Source organism: Urocitellus parryii, chromosome 7, assembly GCF_045843805.1.
Source record: "Urocitellus parryii isolate mUroPar1 chromosome 7, mUroPar1.hap1, whole genome shotgun sequence".
NCBI lineage: Eukaryota > Metazoa > Chordata > Mammalia > Rodentia > Sciuridae > Urocitellus > Urocitellus parryii.
This window is the reverse complement of record NC_135537.1, coordinates 74,788,775-74,799,654: the sequence shown is the minus strand read 5'-3', so window position 1 is coordinate 74,799,654 and position 10,880 is coordinate 74,788,775.

The window sequence follows — 10,880 nt, the reverse complement described above, 5'->3', positions numbered from 1 at the left end:
CTGGTGGTATCTGTCTCTCAGGCAGTTATGAAATTAAGGAGTGACCAGGTTTAGATCTGTTTAGCATTTTAGCTCTGTCACATAGCCCTGTTATCTATTTTTTTGTGTGTGTGTGTGCGTGTGTGTGCTTCAATTCCCTTGTCTGTAAGTTGACGATGATAATAGCATTACCCACAGGGGTTCTGGTGGGGATAAAATGGGATTAAACATGGAAAGCACAGTAACAGTGCTTAGAAAACAAGAGAATGCTAAATAAAGTAAGGGGGAAAATAAATTAGTCTTTGATGTATCCCAAAAGTTGTTTGAATAAATCTTCAAAATTTTTAGAGTTCATTTAGATGCATTACACTTGATGCAGAATTGATGTAGATCTTCCCAATCATGGTCAAATTGAAGTTAAAAATAAAGAAAAAGAGTAATTTTACAAATCATATAAAAATGTAGTTTTAGTAGAAACTCTTATAAATCTGAATAGTTTTCAGGATACATACGTGGACACAGATATATTCACTTAAATATAAAAACTAGAAAACATCCAGGCTACTATTTTAACACAACAAGCTATCCAAAAATTTGTTTTGCAAAGTACAGGGAGTTCATCTTTTGACTGTCTGAATTTTTAACTTACTGGAGATATATCTGCACACACACACACACACACACACACACACACACACACATAGTTATACAGTTAAGAAACAATCAAATCTATATTTAAGTAAGCAGGGTTTTAAATAACTTATAATGAATTTATTTATTTTATGTATTTTTTTGATTCTAAGGATTGAACCCAGGGGCAACTTCACCACTGAACCACATCCCCATTTTATATTTTATTTAGAGACAGGGTCTCACTGAGTTGCTAAGTGTCAAGCTAAGTTGCTGAGGCTAGCTTTGAACTCGAGATCCTCCTGTTTCAGCCTCCTGAGCTGCTGGGATTTCAGGAGTGCACCACTGTGCCTGTTTTTTGTTTTTTTGTTTTTAGTTTTTTAGTTTTTTAATCAACAAAGAGAATTAGTTGCATATACACACAACCCTCCAAATCAGCATGTTTAGATAGTGCCATTTCAGATCATAATTGCACCAAATCTGTTTTCTCTCAACAATTTATTCTCTATAATAATTCTCTTTAATAATAACCACTATTGTAAAGAATAGTAATAATTATGAAGTCACCAAAACTCACACTGTTCAAAAGCAAGTAATTTTTCTATTCAAATAAAAGTGACTCATAAATGTTCACTAAGTAAATTAGAGTGATAAGTCATCAGTTATTATCTTAGATAAATATTTTCTAACATTTTCCCTTGATTTTCAGGCCCAAAGTGAATAATTTATTTCAGGAGGATTATTTCTGATGCCAGGGAAGTTTAAAAAAAGTCATTCAGCCAAAGTTTCCTGAGAATCACTGAATTTGTTGAAGGCTTGGGCTGGACATCACTCGGTTAGATCTAACCCCAGGGTTCCCTTGTGGAGGGCAGAGGAAGCCTGGGCTATGAGTCTCCCCATCACTGAAGGGCACGCCTGCCTTCGCCGACCACTTGGGCAGAAGGAAGGCCAGACAGAAGCACAAAGAGCCTCAGACACATTTCAGAAAATAGCACTGAGGGGAGTCACTGAGGTTGTCAAATCTTGGTTTGTTTGATTTTGGAGATGAGATGAAATAGCAGGAACTATTCTTTGGTCCTTCACAGAATAAGCATCATGCTTCAAGAGTTTCTAGAGAATGATGACAAAGCTAGGATTTGGGTAGGCTTCTTTAAAACACACACACACACACACACACACACACACACAGTTTTTACATGTAGAAAAGTCTACAAATCACAAATATGCAGCTCCATCAATTTTTTCTTCTTTTAAAAAATTGTGATTAAATACCTATAACAGAAAATTCTAACCATTTTGGGTGCACAGTTCACTGGCACTAAGTGCATTCACACTATTGCACAACTACCACCATCCATCCATCTCAGAAAATTTCCATCTTCCTATCTGGAGCCCCATTTCTCTTAAACACTTAATTCTCCATCCCTGCAATCCCAAGGGAACCACCATTCTACCTTCTGTGTCTACGAATTTGTCTACCCTAGGGACTTCACATAAGTGGGATCATACAATTTTGTCCTTTTGTGAAGAACTTATTTCACTCACTATATCTTTAAAGGGATCATCTTGGTGAATTTTATTGAATCCAACACACCTACATAACCAGCACCCTAATCAAGAGACTCAGCATTGCCAGATCCAAAGAGAACCCCATATCCCCTACTTCCAACCAGTATCCAGTATGCTAGTATGATCTGGAGTAACCGCGTCCTTAGCCAAGGAGGGGAGGGAAGACTTCTACCTCTTTCCCAGTTGGAGACACTGTGCATTTTATCTATCTTACATATTAGGTTTTATCTATCTTACATATTAGGCTTTAGCCTAGGTGCCAAAGAAAAGTTTGCAGACCATTTTGGTGCATTCAGTTGGATGTAGACTCAATGTAGTTCTACTTCAACGCATTCATTGGTCAAACTGAGTTTAAAAATAAAGGACAATAGTAACTATATGTCTTATGAAAATGGAGCTTTGGTAGACGGTCTTATGCACTTCTATCGTTTTCTATGTTCTGGGACAAGTCTAGGGACACAGAAATAGCTTGCAGATTCATTTCAATCGCTTAGAGTATTATTCACTCCTTCATTTTACTCTTCAATTATCTGGATAAGTGTCTTAATTTAGCCTGCCTTTATTCAATTGATTCCCATTTTTGTGACTGGTGGGGCAACCTTTTTCACAAGAAGCCTTCCTTCCATGTGCTTGGTGCGTTTGCACCTGTGTGCTCCACGTTCCAGAAAAATTATTTGTTGACAAGACATTACCCCTGGGGACAGGCCCCTGGGCATCTGAATAACCTTGAAACCCAGCACAATGCCCAGCAACTGTCAATTACGATACATTCTTGTTCAAATGAGTGGAGCTGAATTAGTGCTCTGAAGATATTTATAAATGCAAGTCTGTTTTAAAAGTTGAGCTTTCTGCCTTGGAAGCTGTTTACCCTTGGACAAGTCATTTAACTTCTCTGTCTGAGACTTTGGAAAATGAGGGAAGTGTCACGATATCAACCTGCCAGAAAGTTTCTTTTCTCTGTTTTTTTTTTCCTCCCAATACTGGGGATTAGACCCAGGGGTGCTCTACCCTTTTTATTTTTTATTCTCAGACAGGGTCTCGCTAAATTGCCCAGGCTGGCCTTGAACTTGCAATCCTCCTGCCTCAGCTTCCTGAGCAGCTGGGATTTCAGGTGAAATTATTTTTAAATTTCTAACTTTACTCAAATCACATTTCCTGGTCTAGATGCAAAAGACCTCACTATTTAATTAGGAAAAAAATTATAATATTGCGAGTAGATATACAAGTAAACAAGCAAAGTTTTTCTTCTTTTAAAAACACAGCTAAGTACTAGTAGGTAAAAGTGTATTTTTCTTATTCCAATATTTGTGATTTTTATTTGGATGCCAAAATCTAAATTTTGAGGATTAAACACACATTCATTTAGTGTAGACTGCAAAAAAAGTTCAGCTGTAAAAGAATTCAGAATTCAATTTGAATTCTGTGCCAATTTCCAGAATATCTGAAGTGGGTTATTCTGTGATGGTCTCCTCAAATCTAATAAAGCATGCTATAACTGGTCATGTAAAGAGCTACACAGCCATGAGAACTAATTTAAGACCCTAAATCTATGTTTTCTTTAACTTAAATTAAGATTCAACAGAAAAGATAGAAATTTATAATAACAGGCAAAAATATTAAACAGACTATTCATAACTGTATTTACAGCAAAAATAAAAATGGAAGAAATTCAAATTTGAATAAAATATTTAAGATGTTGATTTGGGGACTATGAAATCACAAATTATTTTAAAATTTTAAATGACAATTTTTAATTTTTTCATTTGTGTTTGTCATATGTTTAAGAATATTAAATAGAAGCCATTTTTACAACTTCCAAGCCCTATTTGAGAATATGATGATAACTAATGAACTCAATTCAGTTTGTTTGTGTTTGTGAAACTGAAGTTAACCAGTGGAGTTACCTGGCTGAGCATGATTCTATTTGTACCCGACATTAATCTTTTAAATTTCTAGCTTTATTCAAATCACATTTCCTGATGTAGATGCAAAAGACCTCACAATTTAATTATTTAAAAAGGTATATAATATTGCAAGTAGGTATACAAATAATTTACAAATACAGATGTTGGGGAATTAGTAGGCATAGCTCTTATTTCTTCAAATTCAGAACAAGAGGAAAATGACACAGATTTCTTACAGATGCACAAGAGATGTTTTTACTGAGAAGTTACTATATCTTAGGTGTTATTCTCAGCACTTTATCACCTCATGTCATGGCTATGGCGATACTGAGTGGAGTTTTTCAGTTAGAAAGAATGTTGCTTAACCTCGACATACAACAGAACTTGACATTCAAATTATTTTCAGAAGATACTATAAGATTGCTTTTCTTTGTCTCAGATTATTAGTAGGTACTTGAAGCTTAGTAACTGAGACCTGGATGCCTAATTTGTCCAATAGGGTCCTGGGACTGACTCATGATTTTAGGAAAATCATTTTCCAACCATGAGTGTATTTCCTTGATGTGAAGATGAAACTAAAAATACAGACTGTCTTCAGAGGTTATGGTAAGGACCAGCTGAGTAATCTTTACTAAGAAATTGTGACTTTTTCAGATAAAAAAAAGTTGTGGGGAAACACCTATTTCATCGTGTAAGAAATCTGGGAATTGAGTGACTCTGAAGTGATATAAAATCAAATTGAAGATTTTTCTTTAATCTCCTAGTTGGACCATAAAAACAAAACAAAACAAAAAACAAAACTGGCTTAATTCTTAATTTGATGCTGGCTGAAAAATGGTAGAGTCACCACTGAGCATCTGTCACTCAAGCTAGTTTTCCGAGACAGAGCATGCTCAGGAAAGAGCAGCCTTTCTGTACCGGGCCCCCCTTGGAGCTGAGTCACTGGAGCTAGAAAGTCTCTCCTCTCTCTCTATGCTACCCAAATCACCTTCATCCCAGCACTAAATCCACTCTCAGTTTCTCTTTCACTGATCTAGTTTTATAGTGGTGTGTTTTGTGGTTTTAAACAGAAAAAAAAAAAAAAAAAAAAACCACCAAAACCCTGCTCCATTGGCTTAAAAAAAAAAAAATGGAACAACCATTTCTCACAGTTAAGAGAATTACAAGAAATAAATTAAGATAGTAAAAACAGAGCACAGGTTTCCAAGGCAAGTGTCCAATCCTGGTTTTGCTACTATTTGTTATAGCCTTGGATACTTACCTCTATGAACTTCAGTTTCTTTGCATCATGGAAATGTTAAGAGTAACTTTGTAGGATTGTAAGGATTAGCTCAGTTGCCTGATCTTAGACTTTCATCCTAAGAAAGAAACTTCTTTCCTTTATAAATTATTCAGTTTCAGGTATTCTTTTATGTTAACAGAAAACAGATGAAGACAAGGCCGATTTGTTCAAATTCTTCTTTATATATCTATGTCTTCATTTCTCCTCTGAGCAAAGGGCAAGATACCCATCATAAGGGGGTCTTAGAACCCACCTTTAGGAAATGTAGGTCAGAATTCTTTTATGGTTAGCTCTATGCAGAAAAAAAAGTAAGGAGAAAACAGAGAGTGACATTTATTTTAAAAAAATGTCTTATTAGTGCATCATATGTAATAGCTGGGTTGGTTCTGACATGATCATACGTGTGGAATTTAATTTGCTCTGTTTCAGTTCCCAGCGTTTGCTCATTTCTTCCCCTCCTACTGTCCACTATTCCCTTCTTCTACTTTACCAATATGCCTTCTATTTATTTTTAATTGGTGCTTTATAGATATACCAAAGTTGAAATTTACTGTGGTATATTTATACATATAGATGGCATAATTTTACCAAATCCATTCCACATTTCCCTCCCTTTCCTGTCCTTTCTCCTTAATCCTCCCTCTACCCTTATAAGATCTGACCCTCTCTTTTGCCCCCTTATTTCCATCTAGCTTCTGCATATAATAAAAAAAACATCCAGGATTTTCTAAGCCTGGTTAATTTCATTTAGCATGATGTTTTCCAGTTCCATCCATTTACTGGCAAATGCCAAAATTTCACTCCTCCTTATGGCAGAGTAAAACTCCATTGTGTATATATACCACATTTTATTTATCCATTCTTTGGCTAACAGGCACCTGGGCTGGTTCCAGAATTTGGGCGAATTGTACCTCTATAAATAATGATCACTATAGTTTGATGATTTTAGTTTTTGGGATAAATACCGAGAAGTGGGATAGCTGGGTCATCTCTTCCTATTTTTTTTTTTTTTTTTTAGCCATCTTCTTAGTGCTTTCCAAAGTGGTCGTACTAATTTTCAGTCCCACCAATAATGCAGGAGTGTACCTTTTCTCCCACATCTTTGAAGCTGGATCCTCTTGGGATTGTGATATGAATACATTTCCATCTTAGTCTAATTTCCTACCAACTTCTTTGGTGTTTTCCTAACATCTTTTGTCTTAAATCTTTTATTATTAGAGCAGTTTTAGGTTCACAGAAAAGTTGAGGGTACAGATGCTTCCTTTATCCTCCCATCCCCTACAGATGTGTGGCTCCCTGCCATGAACATCCCCCAAAGACTGGTCTACTTGTGATGATCTTACACTACTGTGTTATTATCACCAAGAATCCACTGTTTACACTAGAGTTTTCCATCTTTTTGTGGCACCAATAAACAGCACATGTTTAGCTGATAATTTTTTCAGGTGTATGTACCTTAATTGGGAAATCGATGATGTAGGCTGTTTAAGCTTGACCTGCTCCATCACAGCTCCCTCACTAACAGTGAGGCTTTAAACGTGAGAAGGATGGGGAGCTTTGCTAAGGTGTCTCCTTGACACTCGCTGCTGGTTCATGGAACCTCAGAACCTCATTCTTCTTTCCATCCTCATGTTTGCCTTCATTTTAAGTTCATGTGTCTCTGTGACCTCTTAGCTCCTTAACCAAGGACCTTTTTCTTTGCTCAGCCATAGTTTTCCATTGTCTTGATGGAATCTGAAATCCAAACCATGTTGTTCCACCTCTATAATTGCTGATTCAAACATCTTTTTGGATGACCCTAAACCCTGACCCTGCAGCTTCTCTTTCAGGTATCCCCACCACCTAGCCATTCTCCTACCTCTGAGTTACTTCTACTTCCTCCACCTTTTCCTTTCCACATTTGTGGACCCTCTACGAACTGTCTTGATGTTCAGGTTGGATTCTGTGGCCCATGGCATCAACCACTTTCTTGCAAGCACTCCAAGCTCCTGTGCCCTGTTTCTGGGGCACATGCCTGGAAAACTTGAAATCTGAATGAGCCAATTACACTCATTATCTAGTCTTGCATTAGGCAGCTGAGGACTGCTGTGGAGTGGCAGTCACCAGGCGGATGGAGATCACTACAAGCTTGATTACCAGGTACCTGGTGTATTCAGTTCTGTTGACTATCTCACAACAATCCTGATTCCCTTACTCTATGCTTACATTTTCTATCTACTTTAGTTTCTAATGTCTCACTTCCCCTCTTGACTTGACTTCTTGTATCATAAAAAATAGAAATCCCAGACATCCCTCAACTTTGTGCTCCCAAATCTACAGCACAATCTGCATCTGCCTCAGTTTTCTTCTCAAATCCTTTTGTTAACACAGGGTGCCTGCTCCCCCTCTAAGATAAGACTCATCTTCCATCCTGCTTGGATCTAACATACTCAGAAGTGGTTTTATGATTCCAGCAAAATAGAAGTCATTAGTGGTTTTTTTTTTTTTGCCCCCAATATTGGGGACAGAATTCAGGACCTTGTGCATGTTAGACAATTGCTCTACCAATGAGCCACATTTCTAGCTCCACTGGTGATCTTTTTTTTTAAAAAAAAAAAATATTTATTTTTTAAATTTTAAGTGGACACAATATCTTTATTTTATTTTTATGTGGTGCTGAGAATCGAACCCAGTGCCTCACACATGATAGGCGAGCACACCACCACTTGAGCCACATCCCCAGCCCCTCCATTGGTAATCTTAACGAAAGTCATACTGAACCAGGCATGGTGGTGCAGGTCTGTAATTCCAGCTACTTGGGAGACTGAGGCAGAGGGATCACAAGTTGGAGGCCGGTCTGCAAAACTTAGAGAGACCCTGTGTGAAAATAAAATTTAAAAGACTCAGTGTTAGAGCAGCCCTAGGTTCAATCTCCAGTACCCCCCTCAAAAAAAAAAAAAAAGTCACACCAAAATGAGATGAGAAGGAACTAGAAAGTGAAGAAACAAAACAGTTTCAGACATGGTGTTTGATAAATTTGATAATGAATAGAGGAAATGACTTACTACTATCTCTAAAATCTGAAGCTCTCAATTATTCTCTCTGTCTTTCTCCTCTTCCTCTCTACCCATTCCTTAATATTCTCTGCCTTTTACTTAACTATTTCATGTATCCATCATCTTAACAATTGCAGCAACATTTGGACAGACAATAACAAAAGCCATCCTTCAACCTGAAGTCCCTCTGCTAGAAGGCACAGTGCTAGAATCCTGGCCTCTGACCTACTTATCCAGTCCCAGGGAAACCAGAATATCTATGTTTAACCAAGGTATAGTCCTGGGTGCTAAGCAAATGAAGAGTAGATGAATGATTATTTTAGCTTATTAAACTCTACCACATTATTTATGTTATTTAAATTAAAAGTGCAAATGCAATTAAAGTGCTTAGAACACAGGCAGAGAATATAAGAGGCAGTGAAGCAAAATGGTTAGGACATCACTCTAGGGAGACCAATACCCAGGTTCCTATCCCAGCTTCTCACTATTTACTATGACTTTGTACACATTTCTTAAACCTCTTTGTGTCATCTGGACAGTGGGAATTCTGATGGTAACGAACTCGCAAGATTACCAGGAGGGTAAAATGACTTTATATGTACAAGGTACCTAGCTAGGCCAAGGCCTTGTAATAATTCACAGTAATTGTTCATAATTACCATTAACAAATGATGAACACTATTACTAGTAATTTAAATTATGATAAAATAATTACTGAGCATTATGACCCAATTCGCCCAAGAGCTCTGATTCCTAATGCCCTTTCTTATACCCCAAATTGCATTCATTTGAAGGCTTACGTTTTGCTTATTTGGGACATACATTGCTCCATCAAGTGGGTCTGTTAGCTGATGAAACAGAATTTACATGACAGATGCCGGTATGGGAAAGTGCATGCACCACCCACAGACCTAAATCACAGTATTCCAAAATCTAGATAGCCCTACTTCCTTATTTAAAGTTCAGTTGGGTTCTTTAATACAAACCAACATGGCTGTCTGGAATTAATGTTGTAAAAGGCTAACGAAAGAAAATTTGTCCTAGGTGTGCAATCTGGAAGGTTCCCATGACATTTTCTCCATATTTTTGTTTTGTTTTGTTTTGTTTATTGGATGTCAGCTTTCAGATATGCTGCTCAGCTAGTCCAAACAGCATGTGTTTTTATGTTCTGAAAAACTGTATCAAGCAACAGAATAAAACAACAGAAACCAGTTGGGAAGCTTTCACTTTTAAAGAGTTTCCAAGCACCCTGCCCTTTTCCTAAAGGACTCTTTTCCCTTTTATGGATGAGCACCAGGCTCCAAGACAGTGTAAATAGAGCTTCCTGTTCCAGGGAAGTACTGGCTCCTTCAGGAGCCCAGGGGTCCTCTGGGAAAAGTTGATAGGAACTATGAGCTGTATGTGACCTGAGGCTCAGGAGCCAGCGGAGCCAGAAGGGAGGGAAACACATTTAACGGCTCCTTTGTGCAGGCTTTGGTCCCAGAAGCACTTCTGGGAAAGTAAGTCCAGTGCCATACACACAGTCCTTGCAAAGAATGGCAGGGAAGCTGGCCGGGCTTGAAGGACCAGTCCCAGATCAGATGCCTCAATCTTGGACATAGCTGCTTGGAGGAACCCAGATGGCTGGAATTCCCACAATTCAGGGATCTCGTACATCCAATGAGCAGGGTTTTAAAAACAGAAGAAGGGTTAAGGGTGTAGCTCAGTGGTAGGACACTTGCCTAGCATGTGTGAGGCCCTGGGATCCATCCGTAGCACTATTTAAAAAATTAATAATAATAATAATAATAACAAAATAATTAAAAACAGAAGAAAAGCAAATTGGTTCTGCACAAATTAATTCCAGTCCGATAGCAAATATTTTTAGGGCACTTAGTGTTCATACACTAAGGACATAGAAATTAAAATATTCTCTTTTCTTTCAGACCTTGAAATTTTTCCCATGCTTTTGAATGATAATAACATAAAGGACTACTTTTGTGGTTGAGTTGATGTGCCAGTCACTTTGATGATTTTGATCTTTGACTTCTGTGTGCTTCATAATCTCATCAGTAGTAGCAAAACAAAAACAAAACAAAACACCAAAAAGGTATTATTAATACTTTTTGGATGTAGTCATAATGATTCCATGGCAATTACAATTTTTGGTTTATGTGATGAAGATTGAACCCAGGGCCTTAAGTATGCTATTAAGTACATGTTCTACCAGTGAGCTGTACCCTCAGCCCCATAAATATTTTTTTGATAATAGCTAACATTTACAGAGTACTTTCCATGTGTCAAGCAGCGAGTTAAGCCAGGTCTCCATCAGTATAAAATTATTTGAATGAGAACCAACAAGTCGTGTTTGCTAATTTAATATAAAATATGCCATCATATTATTGTATTAATATAAGCAAAAATGAAAATGAAAGGAGTGACATACATATAAATAGAAGTTTTTAATCTTTTTCTTTCTCTCTTTTTCTTTTTGATTCTGTT